Here is a 19054-nt window from a genome sequence, read left to right on the forward strand (position 1 = left end):
TCACATAAAGGCAGCTGGGCTGCCGATGATACTTCAATTGGATACTTCAAAAAAAAAAAAGTTCTTGTTTTGCTTTCTATCACACAGAATTTGTGCTAGAGCTCATGTCAAATCTGCCATTTGGACTTGGTTTGAATTTTTTGTCAACAGAAACAATCTCTTCTCTCCATGAGGGTCTCAGCATCTTTGTGAGTCTGTTACTATTTATTTTCTTAAATTCTGCCTGTACTTATTTGAAGTCATACACTCCGTATAGCCAGAAAAAAATCTGGCACCTTTGAGTTCATGCTGAACCAGAAATCTAATTATAAAATACAAAATGCTGACTTGGAAATCTAATTGTAGGAAACAAAATGGTGTTGTAGCATATTTTCAGGTGTGTGGAGTAAGATCACTCACTGGCGGTCTCACAGACAGCTCGGTTCACTAGGCCCTAGCTGGTTGCTTCACAATGAGCTGTCATTGAAAGAAGAAAAAAAAACCGTTGAAAAACTTTCTCATTAATTGTAGGTTGTGAAAATAATAGCAACTTTCACCCACACTTCCCCTAATCTACCCACATGGTAAAATCTCAGGAGTGTAGCCAGGCCTGCTTGTGATAGCTGCTGGTTTTCCTTCCCACTCCTTCATTTACATTACCGCACCTGACTCTTCCTTCTTTGAAGAACACTTGAAACATAGGCTGCCAGTGAGTGGTGTAAGCACTCCCACACAGAACCCTAGCCTAGCAAGGAAACCAGTTTGATGTTGCCCTCGCAATATTTGACATTTCAACAGAAAATGGTTGGTTCTTGCATTTCTTTTGAACAGGGACATCTTAATTGGATTGTTTTACACCATGAAATTTTTGTTTTGGTCTGAGTCTGCTAATTTTTGTATCCTGGTGTTTATAAAGCCTGTTTTTCTGATCTTCCAAAGTTTGTTTTAGATATTTTTAACTCTTCTTTTTATATCTTGACTGACATTCAAGTAAATACATTAAGAAAAAAATAAAATAGAATAGAAATATGAGATCTCAGGTGAGAAAAACTAAGAAAATTAGGAAAAAGAAACTCACTTTTGTACTGATTTCAATAAATTAAATAGCACTCATTAAATGCAATGTACTCTCAGGAATCAATGTAGAATGAAAGAATAGCCACAAATTAAACTCTGACCTCAGAGAAATAATATAATTTATGGAGGGAAATATCAAGATTTGGCAGGATAAAAGGCATCTACAGAGATCATATAATGAGATATATTTACTGTGATGAAATACCATAAGAAATATCTAGAGATTGTTTGAGATCGTAAAGAGAAAAAAAATTAAATATATCTTAAAAAGAGGAAGGAAGAAAACATAATATGTAAAGGAAAAAATAACACATTGACTTGCAAAACAGAAACTATTCAGGAAAGTCATCTCTTTGTAAATAGAATGAGGAAAAAAAGTAATAAATCAAAGTGAGCACATATAGGACCTGTTAAAGCAACTGTTTATTTGAATTGGAGAGCAATGAGAAATCATAGAATACAATTGGTGATGAAGTAATGGTAGCTGTTGCATGAATTATTCAGAAACCAATCAAGAGTATGCTGATCTAGGAAGGGTAGCTTACCTAGTTTGTGAAAGTTGGATGGGTGACCTAAATGAAGGCAAGATTCTTATTGGGAGACCATTTCTAAGACCAGACTTTTACATTCTGACCATGCTCAGTCTGATAAACAGAGATCCCTTTTCTGTTCCTGCAACTTTCATTTGCTTCCTTACAATAAAAACAAAAGAAACAAATTCTTCAGCGAGTCACTCCATTTCAAGATCACATTCAATTTTTACAAGAAAGGTTTTGTGTATCACTGGAAGAATTTCCCCTCTCTCTCTTTCTCTTTCTCCATTTCTCTTTTTTTGTATTAAAAAAATTATTCCAGTTATTCTTATCCCTGTCTGCAAGAAAAATGTATCCCTCTTTATTTACTGGAAAATAACTTGCTTTCATCGTTTAGAAGATCATTACATTATGCATTCTCTTTCAACATAGAGACTGACTCTCAGTGTTGTTTTTTTTAACCCCAGTACATTATTTATAAATAAACAGACTGTGTTTTAAGTGAGCCTCAATGAATCACTTAGTATTCGAATAACGTAAGTTCAGACATCAAGCCTGCCTTGGGGAAAGACTTCCAGATATAATTTTAAAAGCTATATGTAGGAAGTCATATCTAGATATAGGTAAATGAAACATCTTTAGAGTTAAAAGCATATCATGCAAATACTGTCTTCATAAGCACATAGCATGCTTTTGCATTCATCTTTTTCCAGCCTCTTAAATAAGCAATTGCATATTACAGCATCCTAATGCTCACAGTATTCTTCCAAGAGGTATTATAAAAATAAATAAAAATCTCAAATGTAGATAGGTTTTGTAACCACCAATAAACTGACTATAGCTCTTCTGTTTAGATGCAACACTAAGAGATTTATGGATTTCTATGTATGTATTATCTTCTGCTGTAAGGAAGAATGTAATCTAAAATCCTGACAAAATTTCCCAGTTGAAATATCAGTGAGAAAAGTCCAATTGAATGATTAGTATCTGTCCTGGCGCAATCTTCCATTTTCTGCCATCTTGGTGCATTACTCTCCCACCTCCACCCCCATGCCTTTGCATTTGTAGGCTGCAGGGGGCTCATTGATAATATTACAAGCCAGTGAGGATTCGATAATGTAAACCTTAATGAATACTGCCAAGTATTTGTCATTAAACAAAGACCAATAGATACTGACCAGAAGACACTCAGCTCTTTTTACGGATTACCTGGGACAGGATTATTTGATTATTTGATTATTTATTTATTAAGGCCATAGAATCGCCTGAAGCTGCAACTGTCCTATGACTGTTAGGACAGAAGGATTGAGAAAGGCATTTTAAAAAATGATTATCGTATAATCTAATAACTATGCCATGGGAAAATTAGTATTTTAGAGGTAGTTGACATTGCACATATTCTTCAAACAAATGAAAAGGCAGATGGCAGGAGAATAACGTGGACTAACATGGATCCTAGGAACCTTCACACTACCTCACTACGTGTTGGAGGTTGAGCTCACCACAGAATTTTTGTTTTCCTCTGCCAAGGGGACTTCAAAGAAACAGTGATTGGAAACTAGCTACATGGGTTTAGAAAGGTGAAGGATTGAAGAAGGACGTAAGAATTCATGGAAATTGCTAATATCAAATTGACTCAATTTATACTGCAGAAGTATAAAAGAACAATTGCTTCAATCATTCTACAGAGTTTCCTATGACCATTCTACTATCCTACTTGTATCTTAAACTGTTTCTATAAAGACCAGTGACTAAACAGAAGCCCAATGCACCCAGTCCATCAGTTCCTGCTTAAGGGGATTACAGATAGAGAAGACTGAAAATAAGATATTGTAGACAAATTTACAAGCCACTGCTCACATACACAGTTTCAGATTATTTCCCCTTATACCTCCTTCCTTTCTGGGTTTTAACTTCAAAACCATAGACTCAAAAGGTAACTTGAGTTTGAGTAGAGATTCTAGACAAAACCAAAATTGTACTAGTTATACCCATTACCATTTAAAGATAATATACAAGTTCTGATTAATATGCTGCTCATTTCATATTAAATTTACAAGGACAGTTTTGTTAAAAAAACAAGAAGTATGGATGCAATTCATAAAATTGGTATAGGATATTTGCTTATTTGTATCTGTGAGGTGACAAATACAATCCCCAATGTTTGAAAGAAAATTTATTTGAAGTGAATAGGTAAAAGCAAAGGAGGCTAAAAAGTGAATTCATACTTCCTGCCAAATAAGAAAATTAAGTTTTGGTAACACCAGTTCAATAAATGTTGTTTATTTCATGCTAACAACAAAGATTGAAATTTACTTATATCATATTTTAATTTCAAAGAACAATGATATGGATCACAAAATTATAGTTACTGCAAATATCTCGATCTTGTGTCTACTGCAAGATTGCTTCACTTCCTACACAAAATGAAGAGCATTCCCTGGACATGTTTATTCACAACATTTAATGCTAGCTACACAGATTTCCATCTAATTTGAGGTGGGAATATTGACTAACAAAAATGCATAAGCATTGAAAGCATTTTATTATTAATGTTATTGCTTCTTTGAAGTCACAAAATCTGACAGATAACATTTATGAAATTGGAAACAGAAGTAATCTAAATATATGGGAGACCAACAAACACACACATGTTTGCACAAAGACTCACAGACACACACATGCATGACAAAAGAAAGAGAAAATATTTTCTTACATTTAGAAGGTAACATTTTTAATGAATTCTTTAGGAAAAAAAAACTACTTATACAACTGCTATAAGATAGAAAATCCTATTTAAAACTGGGAGGGCAAAACATTTCTATCGAGCAGGGGAGCAAACCAGCCTCAGAAACAAGTGACAAATGTGAATGGAGTTGCATAATTTTTATTTAGGGTCTTAAATTTGAGAAATAAATTTTAAATTTAGTGTCACTTCATGATGCAGCTGACAAAATCAGGGATTGTTGACTGATTTTTCCCCAGTTCTGAAGAATGAGGAGATGCTTTTTTCAAAGCAATCTCTTCTTTTCAATGTTATTTCTGGGTTCATTTACATCACTCATTTGAATCTCCAAGGGAAGTTATTTTGGAAGGAAATGTAGGGAAGATGACAGTTGATTTGGCTCTATCTGCAGGCTTAGAGGGGAAAAATGCTTATTTTGTGGATCTCTGTGAGTACTTACATTTGGTTCTTTCTTTGGAGTTCTGGCTTTTCTTTTTAAATATCCAATCAATTTTCTTGTAGATTCTTTAAACCAGTTATAATAATTAATTTAGAGCCTACATTTCCATTAACTAGGTGATCTATTGTTCTGCTTCTATTACAGCCTTTGGTTTGTTTTGTTCACTGTAGACTTTAGGTTTTACATTTTCTTCATCTAGTAATCTCTGCACACAAGGATATATGAAGGCAATGATTCTACAGCACATGTTGCTGTAATTCCTGACTGCAGTAAGCCAGAGAAGAAACAGCAGTGTTGGGTTTCTGGTGAGTTGGAGCCAGGAAGTCATTGTCTCTTCCTTTTTCAGTGCTCTTCCCTTATCAAATCGAAGGACAAGTACTGAACTGGGAAATGTTATTCCCACAAAGATGAGATTTTTGCAATTTTTTAAAAATTATCATCTCCTTATTACATAAGGTCCTGTTTTCAGGCCTCAATAGCTACTACTCTTCCTGGCTGAAGTAAGTCTACAGCAACACCATGAAATGATAACAATGCCTTTTTTTTTACATGGTTCTGAAGAGCCCCAAGGCTATTTATCTGGTCTCCAAAATAGTAAGTAGAAGAAAAGAAGTTTTTACTAAGTCTTAACTCTGTTCAATAACATAGGTATAACTCCTGGGATTCAGTTCAGAGGCTGAGAAACTCTCAAGGCTTATTGATGATGCACAGTAAGAGAACAGTAATGGATGGTAGCTCACAGGCACCAAGGCATGCTGCATTGCAGTTATCTTCTGGCTATGACCTCTGTGGAAGTGGTTTTGGCTGTCTCCTTCTCTCTGCCTGGCTTGTTTCTAAAATGAATTTGGTGCATTCAGCTTCTTCATGGCCATCTACTTTTTCTACTATTATATAATGGGATAGGGTTTTTGGTCTTGTTTTCACTCTTCTTTTTATTACTAGAGCAAAGATATTTTCTCATTTAGTTTTAGCAAGCAGCTGAAGAATTCCTAGTAAGGAGAAATAGAAAGGAAGCTTAGAAAAAGAACTAGCATTTTGACCTTTTATGCTATTTCTCCTCTTCATCTTATTGTGGACATTACTAATTGTCTAGCTTTTCCTTCAACCATTGCAATTTTCTCTTCAGCCTTCAGAAGCATTATTCTTTACTATTAGCAGCATTATTCCAGAATAACATGTCCAAGTTTTACCTTCTTTGTATGAATAGCACAGAAAAAGAAAAGAACAGTCTAAGTCTATGTGACAATCAAAAGACCAGGATTGTTTGTAGTAAATATAGTCTCTTCATTTTGATTTAGCCATTAGTATGCTAGCTGAAATAGTCCTTTGTCACCAGTCACTTCCAAAATCCTTTTCATCAGAGGCTGAGGAACACAGACACCTAAAGTGTGTTCCTTTTCAATTAAAAATGAGCAAGACATATTCTATAAAAATAGAAAAAAATGGCAAACACAATACATCGTTTTATGAAATGCAGAAAAGAATTTTTGTAAAATAATGTGGAGAAATTGTCTTTGTTAATTAAGTCAATGACTTCCAAAGATAACTGCAGAGAAAGCAAAAATGTTTAGAATAGGTCTGACTTGGGTTATTCCTCAGCCTGTACTCTTCCTGATGGGATTTGGATACAGACATCATTTCAGCAGGGTTTCTTTCTTTAAGGACAGCATTAACTCTTACCAGTCTCATTGTGTTTCAATGCAAAAAAAATCAAGTACATGGGCATTCTGAAGAAGGAGAAAAGTCTCCTTATGTATGCCCTGCCTTCCCCACACCAATCTTTGTCTATATTCCTTTTGCACTTTTCAGGATCACAATAAAGTGAAGGAATATTTAAATATCAATACTCTACACTGAGGGACATGATAAATAATAATAGTAGCAACAGAATATCTTTATTTGAAGTACAGGGGTGGGTGAGCTACTAGACAAGATGAATAAGCATGAAGAAATATTCAAAAATCAAAATGTGTAATCTAGAACTTAAAGTAGAATCACTTGGAAAAAAAGGAAATTCTCTGCATTTGACAAAGGAAAAAGTAAGATAGATAGATATAATAAACATCCACATTAAGAAGCTACTCAATTTTTAAATTTCTGAACATAGAAACCAGAAACCAGAGTCAAACTTATTTTTCAAGAATTAGTGAACACTTAGGAGAAGTAGTAGCTTCTAAACTATAAGAATAGCTACTCAGGAGGCAGAGATCTGAGGATCACAGTTGGAAGCCAGCTCAGGCAGGAAAGTTTGTGAGACTCTTATCTCCAATAAACTACCCAGCAAAAGCCAGAAGTGGGGCTGTGGCTCAAGTGATAGTGTGCTAGCCTTGAGTACAAAGAGACTCAAGGACAGTGCCAGGTGCTGAGTTTAATCCCCAAGACTAGCAAAAACCAAAACACGACAAAAAAACAAGCAAAGCCTCCAATGTCCAAGAGCATAATAGAATAAAAATAAATTTGGTGTAATACAATAATGTTCTCCAAAATGTAATTTTTACTCAAACTATAATTAGAAAGAGAGAAGTAGAGTTCTGTGGTACAGTAGTTTTTAGAGATACATTAATTTTATCTTATCTATGGGTCATTAGATTCTTGAGTATGCCTGAATTCAATTTGAATAAACCTCCACAGTAAAAAAACATGAGATGTGATGTTCTATGATTATAATATGACACTATTCCTTTGAAAAGTGTGCTTTAGAAAAGTCTAGTGTAATTACAATAAATTTTCTAGAGTAGTTTTCAAAGCACAATGAAATTTAGAGTTCCTAATACTAAAAGATAATGTCCAAAAGGGAATACATTGAAACATTTATTAGGGAAGAAGTAACAATAGTCTTATAAACAAAAAGTAATAGCATAGTTTTACAAAATAGGTTTCCAATGACGTAGGTAATTTTTATTGGTTAGTGGTCAATGGTTAATTCCTAAGAAGTAGTATTTCTTCTCATATTTCTAAAGCATCACATTTTTAAACCTTGTGAGAGTTTTTCTGTGTCTTTTTGTTTTTGTTCATTAATTGTGCTGTTTGCTACAGTGTGTACATGTATGTTTTTACAGAGTTTGAGTTTTAGAATCTCTTTGGGATGCAAGCTGGTGTTTTACAAGGAAACAACTCAGCTGTTATTCATGTTGTCTTTCAGACCTGTATCCACATTTGTAAAACTAACAGGCACTTAAAGGTAGAAAGTACTTAAATAGCTTCAATGAACACCTTTGCAAAATAGTATATTTTCTATCTCACAGTTGACCAAATTGTATTCATGTGACACATCAACAACTCAGTGAATACTATAAAGAACCTGAAGTGGGAAGGTGAGAGTCTAAATGCTAGGGTTGCCGCTATCTACCCATGGATCACTATCCACATGGAACACTATTTAATAATGAGTAGGAAATATATTTGGCTTTAGTAACTTCAATTAAACTATCATGATAATAGCACAAATGCAGCACCACTTAGAATATTGAAGTTTGATCAAAACAAAGAACAACCTAGCATACAAAGAAAGGATAATTACAGAGGATATAAAGAGTCCTGGTTTTCCATTGAGGTTATTGTAATAAATGTATGTCAGCTTCAGGACAAGTCTTTAAGATTATCTATTAAAACAATTTATGATTATCTCAAGTGCTGTAAGATATACCTGTTGTATAACAGAATAGTTGTGAGGACACTGTATTTATTAGAAGGATTAAATGGGGAGGGAATATGTGGATTGAACAGAGTCAGGGTAGACTGAATTTTAAAAGCATAGAGGAAGAATGTGGTCCTTATTTAAATTATATAATACCCAGAATCCACATAGAGTCTGAAAAAAATGACAGTAAAGATTTACTTTTGCTCATGAATTATCTCCAGTGGCTAAGATATCTGGTTCTTGAGATATATAAAAGGCAGGAAGATCAAATCTATAATTTAGGGCCTCAGAGGGATTTTAACTTGAATGCTAAGTATTGTGTATTTTCCCAATTTTTTCATTTTATTGCAAAAAGAAAATACAATATTCTGAGGAGCCATTTCTCTTGTTAACATTCACCATCATTTTTCATCTACGAAGTTGATATGTATGGTGCTTGGGGGAAGTTTTGCAGCCCATAATATTTTCCCTTTCCAAGTTAGATTTTATCTGGATAATTGAGCTGAATTTAAAAGGCACAAAAAGTCATGCTAGATGCATCTCTGTGATCCAAATAATCTCACTGTAAAAGTATGCTTGCTTAAGATATTAGAAGTAAAAACTTGGAGGAGGAAAGTTTGTCTCTCATTCAAGAAAGGCAAAATGAATTATGGCTCACAAATTCATAACAGTGAAAGAACAAAGGAATGAAATTTAATCAACTTTAAAAATGAGACAGGTATCCTAGACAAAGAAACTTGCAGTAGCAATTCATTGCACCTTCTTTGTGAACTCTATTCTTAATGTTTCATAGATATGTTACTCTACATATGCGTATCAAGTACATATGATCATTTTCACCATCTGACACATGAAAAATTGAAACATGGAGTGAAGAAATTGTATGCTGTGATCTTACAATAATAAATTGAGCTAATGTTTCAGACATGGCAACCTGGGTATGGTATCTGGGCCCTCATCAATATGACTACTCTGATGTATTTGTCTTCTTGATCTTCGTGCTCTAACCTGAGGAAAGCAGAGAATTGAGGGAAGTATGGATCAGGTGTAACAGACAGAGAAAGTTATAGGTTCCTTAAGATAAGAATTAGTAAACAAGTTCAACAAGAAAAGTACTCACTATCTTACTTATGTAACTAACCCCTCTGTACATCACCCTGACAACAAAATTAAAATAATTTTTAAAAAAGGATTAGTGAGTTCTTATAAGATCCTTTCAAGGAAGAAGTTACAGACTATTTGATCATATTTTATTGTCAAGGTGATGTACAGAGAGGTTACAAAATGCTACAGTTATATTCTTGTGTCCGTAAAATTAAATAATCTAGGCAATATAATACTTAAGTCACACTTGCTTTTAGCCCAACACTTCTTACTTTAGATTTTAGCTTTTATTTTCAAATAGGGTCTTGTATTTTATGCCTTATTCCTATAACCCTCCTTTTTATGTTTTCCACATAGTTGTCATGATGATGGTGTGCTACCATATCCTGCTTATTTGTTAAATTGTGCTATTACTAAATGTAGCCCAAGCTAGACATAAATTATAAATTATGAGCCTCCTTACCTCTGCCTCTTGCAAAGCAAGAATAAATTGTAATCATCCTAACATCTTATAGTTCATTGACTCAAAAAATATTAGAAAATTTAAGAAAAAATCAGCATTTTCAAACTTGGTATGTTCAGATTATCAATTTTCTCCATGAATCAGAAACACATATTTTTTTAGAACTTACCTAGATAAACTATGATTGAATCTAACAAAATAATAACTATCATAAAAGTTCATGTTGACACCATTTACAAGTATTTAGAGGAAAATATGTGTAAATTGGCATTTATTAACTTACTATTGCTTGCAAGAATGTGCTTAAATTTTAAGATTAAGTCAAACATCTATAAAAGTTACATATAAGAAAAAATGAACTAGTTAAAAGAAAAAAAAGAGCTGGGTGCCTGTGGCTCATGCCTGTAATTCTAGCTACTCAGGAGGCTGAGATCTGAGGATCACGGTTCAAAGCCAGCCCAGGCAGGAAAGTCTGTGAGACTCTGATCTCCAATAAACCACTCAAAAACCGGAAGTCGCTCTGTGGCTCAAGCAGTAGATCACTGGCCTTGAGCTGAAGAGCCCAGGGACAGCGCCCAGGCCCAGAGTTCAAGCCCCACGACCGACAAAAAAAAAAAAGGTTACATTTTTAATTTTTAATTTCTAATTCCTGAAAGTGTTCATACTAAAACTTTATAATATAATTTCAAGTATATCTGCCAATGAATTAGAGCTTAGTTTACTTGTGGTTTATCTCTGTAATCTATCTGTTTACAGAAGAAACCAATCCAAAGATTAAAATCAGAAAATTTACCTTGAAAATTGTGCAGACTGCCACTTTCAATCAAAATAGAATAAATCTTCAAGAAATGCATGCTCGAACTCTAAAATATGTTTTCATTATAGTCTTGAAACAACCAGTACTTGGAAATTTAGTAAGAATCTTGATGGTTGTTACTTAATGTGCGAGTCTTGAAGAAATTTACCTATTAAATTAAAATATTGGAACACTACCTTAACGGCTTCAGTTAAGTAGCCTGATTCTTGCATAGCTTACAGACCAGACAGCAGCAAAGAGTCTTAGCTGATGCTCCTTTTTAAAAAATCTACTGGGTATAGAGTTGACAAGGCAATTTCTACACTGAGATCTTCACCAATCCAAGGAGAAAGTGGCATCCCTATTCGGTTGTATTGCCTCTTGAAAAGAATTAATCAAAATATAGAAGCATATTTATGTGTCTTCTACATAAAATAAATGACAAAGGTAACTAAATATGTTATTGTTTATGATATTGGTGGTGTGTTTTCTACATCTTTGAGATGTGTCTAAATTCGCAAAACAAAGCAAATTTGACTTTTTAAAATGTATTTTCATATTATTGAATATCTGGAACCATGAAAATACATTTCAATGTCACTTTGCCAACAAAAACTATAAGAGATATTTTCTTTCCATATATATTACGTATTGTATACTTTATATAACACATATATGTATTATATATGACAGATAATATGATATATAATACAAAGTGAGGTTTTGTATAGTTGTTTCAATCACTGAACTTCATCTGAGCCAGGCAGTCCCAGAATAAAATATATTAAAATAGCCCAGAATTTTGACATGTATTTAAAGTGTCTGCCTTTGACATAGCCTTCTTAGTAAAAGCAAAACTAAACTGAGCAGATTTCCATTTCCATTTTGCTTATATTTATGAATAAATTGAAGATAGTTTTAAAACTGTCAATGCAAAGACTCTAGAATACAATTTGAATATTTGCTAGAAATAAATATTAACATCCCTTATTTGCAAATGTGGGAACTGATAAATGCATTTTTCTTTCTTTTTTGGGGGGGGGGGGTCCGGTCATGGGGCCTGAAATCTGGGCCTGGGCGCTGTCCCTCAGCTCTTCAGCTCAAGGCTAGCGCTCTACCACTTGAGCCATAACACCACTTCCGGCTTTTTCGTTTTGCTTATGTGGTGCTGAGGAATCGAACCCAGGTTCTCAGGCATGCAAGGCAAGCGCTCTACCACTGAGCCACCTTCCCAGCCCCATAAATGCATTTTTCTAATAAACAATATACAATAAGGTCAACTTGAACAAAGTAAAATATTTCTATGAAAGCAAAATTAGAGGCTCACTAAAATCTGAACATCTTCCCAGGATATACACCATTGAATAAGTAATCATGAGATTTCAACATTTGTCCATCCTGTTTTTATTTAACTTTTTTCATATATATATATATATATATATATATATATATATGTCTGTGAGATGACAGAAAACAGTGAACATTGAGCTGTTTTTTTTAAATTGAATCGGCAGATGAAATTTAGCTGACAGTATACTACCACTCAAATTTAGAAACTGTCTCATTAATTAGAGAGCATAAAACTCTCAGTCAGGTTATTTGATATGACATTAAATGGGGAAGACAAACAAATCTTCCTAGGATTGTCAGCTTCAAATATACAACTGTCTTGTTTCAGTCTGATGGAGATTTTTCTTTTTCGTTGGTCGTGGGGCTTGAACTCTGGGCCTGGGCACTGTCCCTCAGCTCTGCAGCTCAAGGCTAGCACTCTACCACTTGAGCCACAGCACCACTTCTGGTTTTCCAAGTACTTTATTGGAGATAAGAGTCTCAAGGAATTTTCCTGCCCTGGCTGGCTTTGAACCACGATCCTCAGATCTCAGCCTTCTGAGTAGCTAGGATTACGGGCGTAAGCCACCTGCACCCAGGTTGATGGAGAAATTTTGAAACCAATAGACAGAAAATAAATAAAAATTATTCCTGTTAAACCAAGATAGATAAAACCTCAACTAAATTTTATTTAACTAAATTGACAATACTTATATAATTAAATACTAGGAATTTTTGCAATGCATGCATAAAAACATATAACTTGTATCCAGCCATAATTAAATGTCAGGGAATTTATAACAGGTTAATTTATAATTTATAGCAGGTTAAGAAGACATAACATTAAAACAACTAGGCACTGAATTTTACAATATATCTTTCTTACTAATTTATTGAATTCTTATTATATGTTAATAATAATAATAGTTGCCTCAAGTCCTTTATTTCAATCTGTTTTATATATTAATCTTGAGAATTTTGTATAACAACAGAGATGAATTATAGTTATAACTTCGGATCCGATTCTATTAAGAAGTGAAGATTTTGACCTTAATCAAATGATACCTAAACATTAGTACTGCTTCAATAAGTAAATAAATAAGATACATAAATAAGATAAATAAATAAGTTCTAGATTTTAATACATACTTGATGGTTTTGGTTTTTAATGTAATAATTTGATTATAATGTTATGCACAATACAGATATATTATCTTTAAGTTAACATTACATACTTAAGTTCATATTCCTAATGAATAATTTCCTCTGTAATGCATATCTTATCAGTTGAGATGTTTATAGCTGATTGAATTTCAATGGGTCTCTTTGGATTTTAGCATATTTAACAAGATATGTAAAATACTCAGCTGTCAAGAAAAATCCAAGAACAAAAAGCAAATAATTCCAATTCTTTATATAATGGGTTCAAATAATACCATGATTCAGGGTTTGGTTAAATATAAGGTGCTAAGGCTAGAGAATGAAGGCTAAGCCAAAAGAAAACAGAACATTTGCAATAATTGCCTTCATGTAATGATAAGAAATAAATTTTATGCTGTATAAAAATGGGGAGAAAAAAAATAAAATAAAAATGGGGAGAAAGTATTAAGACAGCATTGTTAATATGGCTTTAGATTTCACTCCAGAACCTAAAACAAATTGTCCCCAACACCTTCATAAATTTCTCTTATTCTCAACAGGTTCATGGTATTTTCTGGCAGTTAAACTATAATTCAGCCAGTTAAGGTAAGGATGTGACGTAAAAATGTCTTTTTAAAATTGCAATTACTAGAGGAATAAACTAAAAAAGAAATGTATTTTCACACTTATGACCCACAATAATTACAGAGCTTCCTTACTATTCCACTGTCTATTTATACACTTTTGTGACAGTTATCAATTTCACAGTTATTTAACTTATCTTATTGTCCTCTCTTGTTTATTATAATTTGTTCTGTAAATGAGGCCAAAGAAATGAATGGATATTCTATAAGGTAAAGATGATCTGATCTGAGTTTATCACTAGAAAAATTAAAAAAATCTAGATTTAAATCCTAACTCTGCTTTAATTTAGAAAGCTAAACTAGCAAGCTAGCTATCAACCAACAAGACAGATGTTAGACTCAGAGATTATGAATATAAATATACATATAAACATGCCAGATAAATGATAGATATACAGGTACATAAATAGATAATAGATCCATACATACATAAAATTGTTAGATGGATGGAAGACAGACAGACAGACAGATAGATAGACAGATAGATAGATAGATAGATAGATAGATAGATAGATAGATAGATGATAGACAGATATATAAATACATACACACTTAAATAAATATATATATACATACATACATAGTTTTTTTGTGGCTATAAAATATGTCCAGTCTCCATAATAGAAACCGAGCTTTGCAGTGGTAGCAAAGTTCTCAGGTTAAAAAGTTGTATTTCTTAGCGCTCCTTTGTGAGTCAGGCTGACTACTGTAATTTGCTGGCTGCTGATACTTGATGTGAATCCTAAAGAAGAAGCTGAAAAGTAACTTAATATTGGGAAAAGAATACAGGGGAACATTGAGTGCTGGTGGCTCCTGCCACTACTTAGGTCTCTGAGATCTGACAATCATGGTTTGAAGCCAGCCAGAGCAGGAAAGTCTATAAGACTCTTATCTCCAATAAACCACCAAAAAACTGAAAGTGACCCTGTGGATCAAAGTGATAGAGCACTAGCCTTGAGTAAACGAGGAACAAGACCCAGAGCCAGCAGCAACAACAACAACAAAAAATCTGAGGACAATAAACTGCTGAGTTTGGGCCTTTCTCGTTTGTTTTCTGAAAAGAAAAGAAAACTGTGATAGAATTCAAATGGCTCTGTTTTGACTACTAAACCATTGGAACATAATACAGAGGGATAGGTTTGGAAAAATGTTGAACTTCCAAACCCCAGCTTCATCATGATGATACCTTCCCAACCCTGAACACTTACCCACTAAATTTTTTCTTTAGGTGATAAAAATGAAGTTCTTAGTTTTGTTTCATCTATGATTTATAGAATTTAATGTTGATAGATGAGTAAAATTGCTTACTGATACTTTAACTTAACCTTTACATTAATACATTAGCTTAACTGTCACAGATCCTGAATCTATCAGTGCTTCACCTAAAAGTCAGAAAGACAAAACAACCTTCATTCCCAGTAGTAATTTCAATAAGGAAGGGAATCAAATGACAGAAGATGGGCAGAGGACTTAACAAAATGCCTGCCACAATTTGTAAACATAATCAAACTTGGAAACAACAAATCATGTAAAAATATAATACATATGCATATGTAATACATACATATAAACATATACATAAACAGCATATAAACAAATCTGGCAACATATAATCAAACCACATCAACTTTGGAAACACATAATCAAAACATTTATTCTGATGTGCCATTTGGGAGCACATTGTTTCTATTTATTCTTTATTGTTTTCCACTTCATTTATTATACCTGCTATCCAAACAAGGCCATGTTATGAGGTAATGATAAACATAATCACATACACTCTCATTTGTTTTATCCTTAAGTTTAATATCATAATTATACTGAACAATTGCCCTTTACATGAATTATAATACAGTTGTTCAAATTGCATTGAGCAAACATCAGCAAACATGAATCATGTACTGCTTTTAAAAGTTGTTTGCCCAAAACTTTGTCTGAATTTTTGCATTTGAGAAATCCCTTGAGTGAGCATTCTGCTTTAGTGTGAAAGACTGAAAATATGCTTTCAAATTTGATAAACTGCAGCTTCTATAAAAGTAACAAATATAACAAAAGAAAGGAAAAATGTTTGTGTATATATATTGGGTACCCTGTCTTTTATACTTACATTTGGCTTTTACGAAGGCTCTGGCATATCAATTTAGACAGCCCCTGCTTTGTTTCAGATAAAACAAGACTTAAACAAAATTACTGTAGTAAAAATGTCAACGATTTGAAAAGACTCTTTTAAACAAATGAGTCAAGTTGAAAAAGCCCAAAGCATGAATTTCTCTCCCCTTTCTTTGAAAAAACCCATTCCTATCTATCATTGTCACTAAATGTTCTCTGAACCTTAGTTACTAATTTCTGGTAAAGTTAATGTGTTTATGTTGAAGTAATTATTTCTTTTTATGTGTATTTCAAAGGAACCACAGAGACTCAAAATAGAATATTTGCTATGATCTTAATACTTGCTACAAGAAACTATCACCTGTGCTAATAATTAATCAACCGCTTTGTGAAGTGCATTTAGTTCCTGCTGTTTTGATGTTGCCAATTCTGTTAAACTCACACAAAATGGAAATTTCTACTATCTATCAGAAAAAGATTTCTTTTTATTTTTTGTTTTCTGTTAGTGAAGCTGTTGTGAGGATTAATTATGGAATTTTATTTTTTTTATTGTCAATTTCTTTCAAATACAATATTTGACATTTGACAAGCAGACAGAAACTTACTCAAATGAGAACTGTCTCCTAAAAATTATTTAAATTCTTTTTAAAACTGAAGCTTTCTCTTCTCCCAAGGATACGTTATGAGAAGAAAATATGTCACTGTGGAATATTTACAATACAGAATAAAAGTATTATACTACAGAAAAAAGAAAACTAGAACTGAGTGAAATGTGAATAGACATCTTTAAAAAAATGAAAAAAAATAGGAAATTACTCATTACCTTGCTCATGTAACTGTAACCCCTGTGTACAGCATTTTTACAATAAAAAGTACAAAAAAATGAAAAAATACTATAATGTAGATATGAACTTTATTTTGTTAATTACAAATAGCGATAGATGTACTGAAGCTCTCTATGTTTTAAGCTGAAGCTTATTTCTTTCACTCATTCGCTCATTAAAAAAATACTTGGAAAATACCTGGGTAGTAGTGGTACATGCCTGTAATTTTAGCTAAACTCTAGCTACTCAGGAGGATGAAATCCAGAGAACCATGGTTCAATTATAGCCCAACAAACTCCTTCTCCAGAGTAATCAGAAGACAGCAAGGCTGGAGTGAGTGACAACCTAACTATTTGCATACAAATTATGTCCATCAATAATGAGCCTATGAATGGTCTGTCTTTTCATCTTTGAATTTACTAATTGAAATAAAAAGACTTCTTAGAAGAATTAACATAAAAAAAATTGAATAACGAAGATAACCTTCAGACAATGAGCACACAGAGAGCAATAAAGAGAAGGAAGAGACATTGTCTCTGGCTTAGGAAAATATAGCCTACTACCTTTATTCCTGTTCTTCAGCCTCCATTTCCCTGATCCTAATAATGGGCATAATAATATCAACCCCATAGATTCTTTATGATGAAGAAAGATAGGATTTACCACTTGGGACAAGGTAAGCTCAAATATCTAGCCAAATGTGTCGTGGAGTGCACTAGTTGTGAAGTACTTTAAATCAGGGGTGGGGAAGGATGGGGAGTACAGGCATAGGATGTGATTACCTCCTGAGGAGAAGCTTTGGGGAAATGGAGTCTTTATGGCAGAGGTACCATCACAAAAGCTTTTACCTTTAAAGGAGGAAAATAGTTCAGACTCCTTTATGGTCTCTCCTAGAAGTAGATTAGAAGATAAACATACCCTCTGGCAAGAAATTTTGGCTGTTAGTAATTTTTTTCCTACAAACAAAGCTCTATGTTCCCTCAATGGATCTTAGTCAGTACATAAAAGTAGGGGTTATTCTGATGAGTTCTCAGAGAGCAATGACAAACATGTTGGAAGCAAGGTGAGATTTCCTTCTTATGAAGTGGCGAATACTTCACCAAAGCACGTTTTAATTTGTTATTGAGGGTACTGTTTGTGACATGACATTTGATATTTAAGTGATTCATTATTGCTTTGATTGTTATTTGTCCTTATCAGGTCTGCTCTGTTCCCCAGAGTACATTTCAAGCTCAATAATTTCTACAATAATTTCTTTAAACAAAATCAAGCTTCGACGGCCCATAATATCTATTTGTATTTGCACTTAAATCATTCTGCAGACAGGCCAACACAGGATGAACAACACTCTACTATATGTTTCCTTTTCTAATGGTACTTATCAATATTCATCTGTTACTCTGTGTATACTTGAAAGGATTTGCTTAACAACAGAACTCTGTGCAGTTGTCTTTTCATTTTCCCCAGGAAAAAGTCTACATAACTGCTCTTTCTGTCCAGGATGCATTTGTCTCATGCTCTAACTTTTACCACTTAGATCTCAGTAGAAATGTTGATACCTCTGGGAAACCTTTCCTGATTTGGGAATTGCCAGTTTCAATACAGGATGACAAGTGACACTTGAAGTGTCAGTTAAATAATGACTTATCCCAATGTACACAGTATGTTTCGGGTAATAGTATTATTGTCTGTAGTCACTGAAAATATGTATCTGTAACTCAAGTATAGCTATTTCTGTCCTATCTTTGCTGAGCTTCTATTGTCTGTGTGGGATTATACAGCCATCTTTGGTGCTCCAAGAGGACCTTTTTCATGCACTATTTTGATCTGCCTCCTCTATTTAGATTACCACCATTGGGGCAAGAATTGTGCCTTATCCTTTATATGTCCACCCAGCACCTTGTCTTCCACGTAGGAGATTAACACTAATCTCTTTTAGTTCCAAGCATACATTGTGTGGCACTAAACCATAGCTTTTATATTCTCATTTTATGCTACTTGAAGGAGTTGAAATTTTTTCATGTCTTTTTTAAGAAGCAGAAAATCCCTGTTGTATAGTTTCCTGCTTTTTATTTTATGGTATTATCTTTCTATTAGGATTTCCGAGACGTTGGAAATCAAAAGGGTTTGTTTAATCACTTGCAGGTAGACTCAGCATGAAAAGAATGTTAGTTTATTTTGGAATAAATCTTCTGTACTCTCACAGATAATATCTTCCATAGCAGCTGATC

Source organism: Dipodomys spectabilis, unplaced genomic scaffold, assembly GCF_019054845.1.
Source record: "Dipodomys spectabilis isolate Male_0828 unplaced genomic scaffold, ASM1905484v1 ptg000145l, whole genome shotgun sequence".
Taxonomy (NCBI): domain Eukaryota; kingdom Metazoa; phylum Chordata; class Mammalia; order Rodentia; family Heteromyidae; genus Dipodomys; species Dipodomys spectabilis.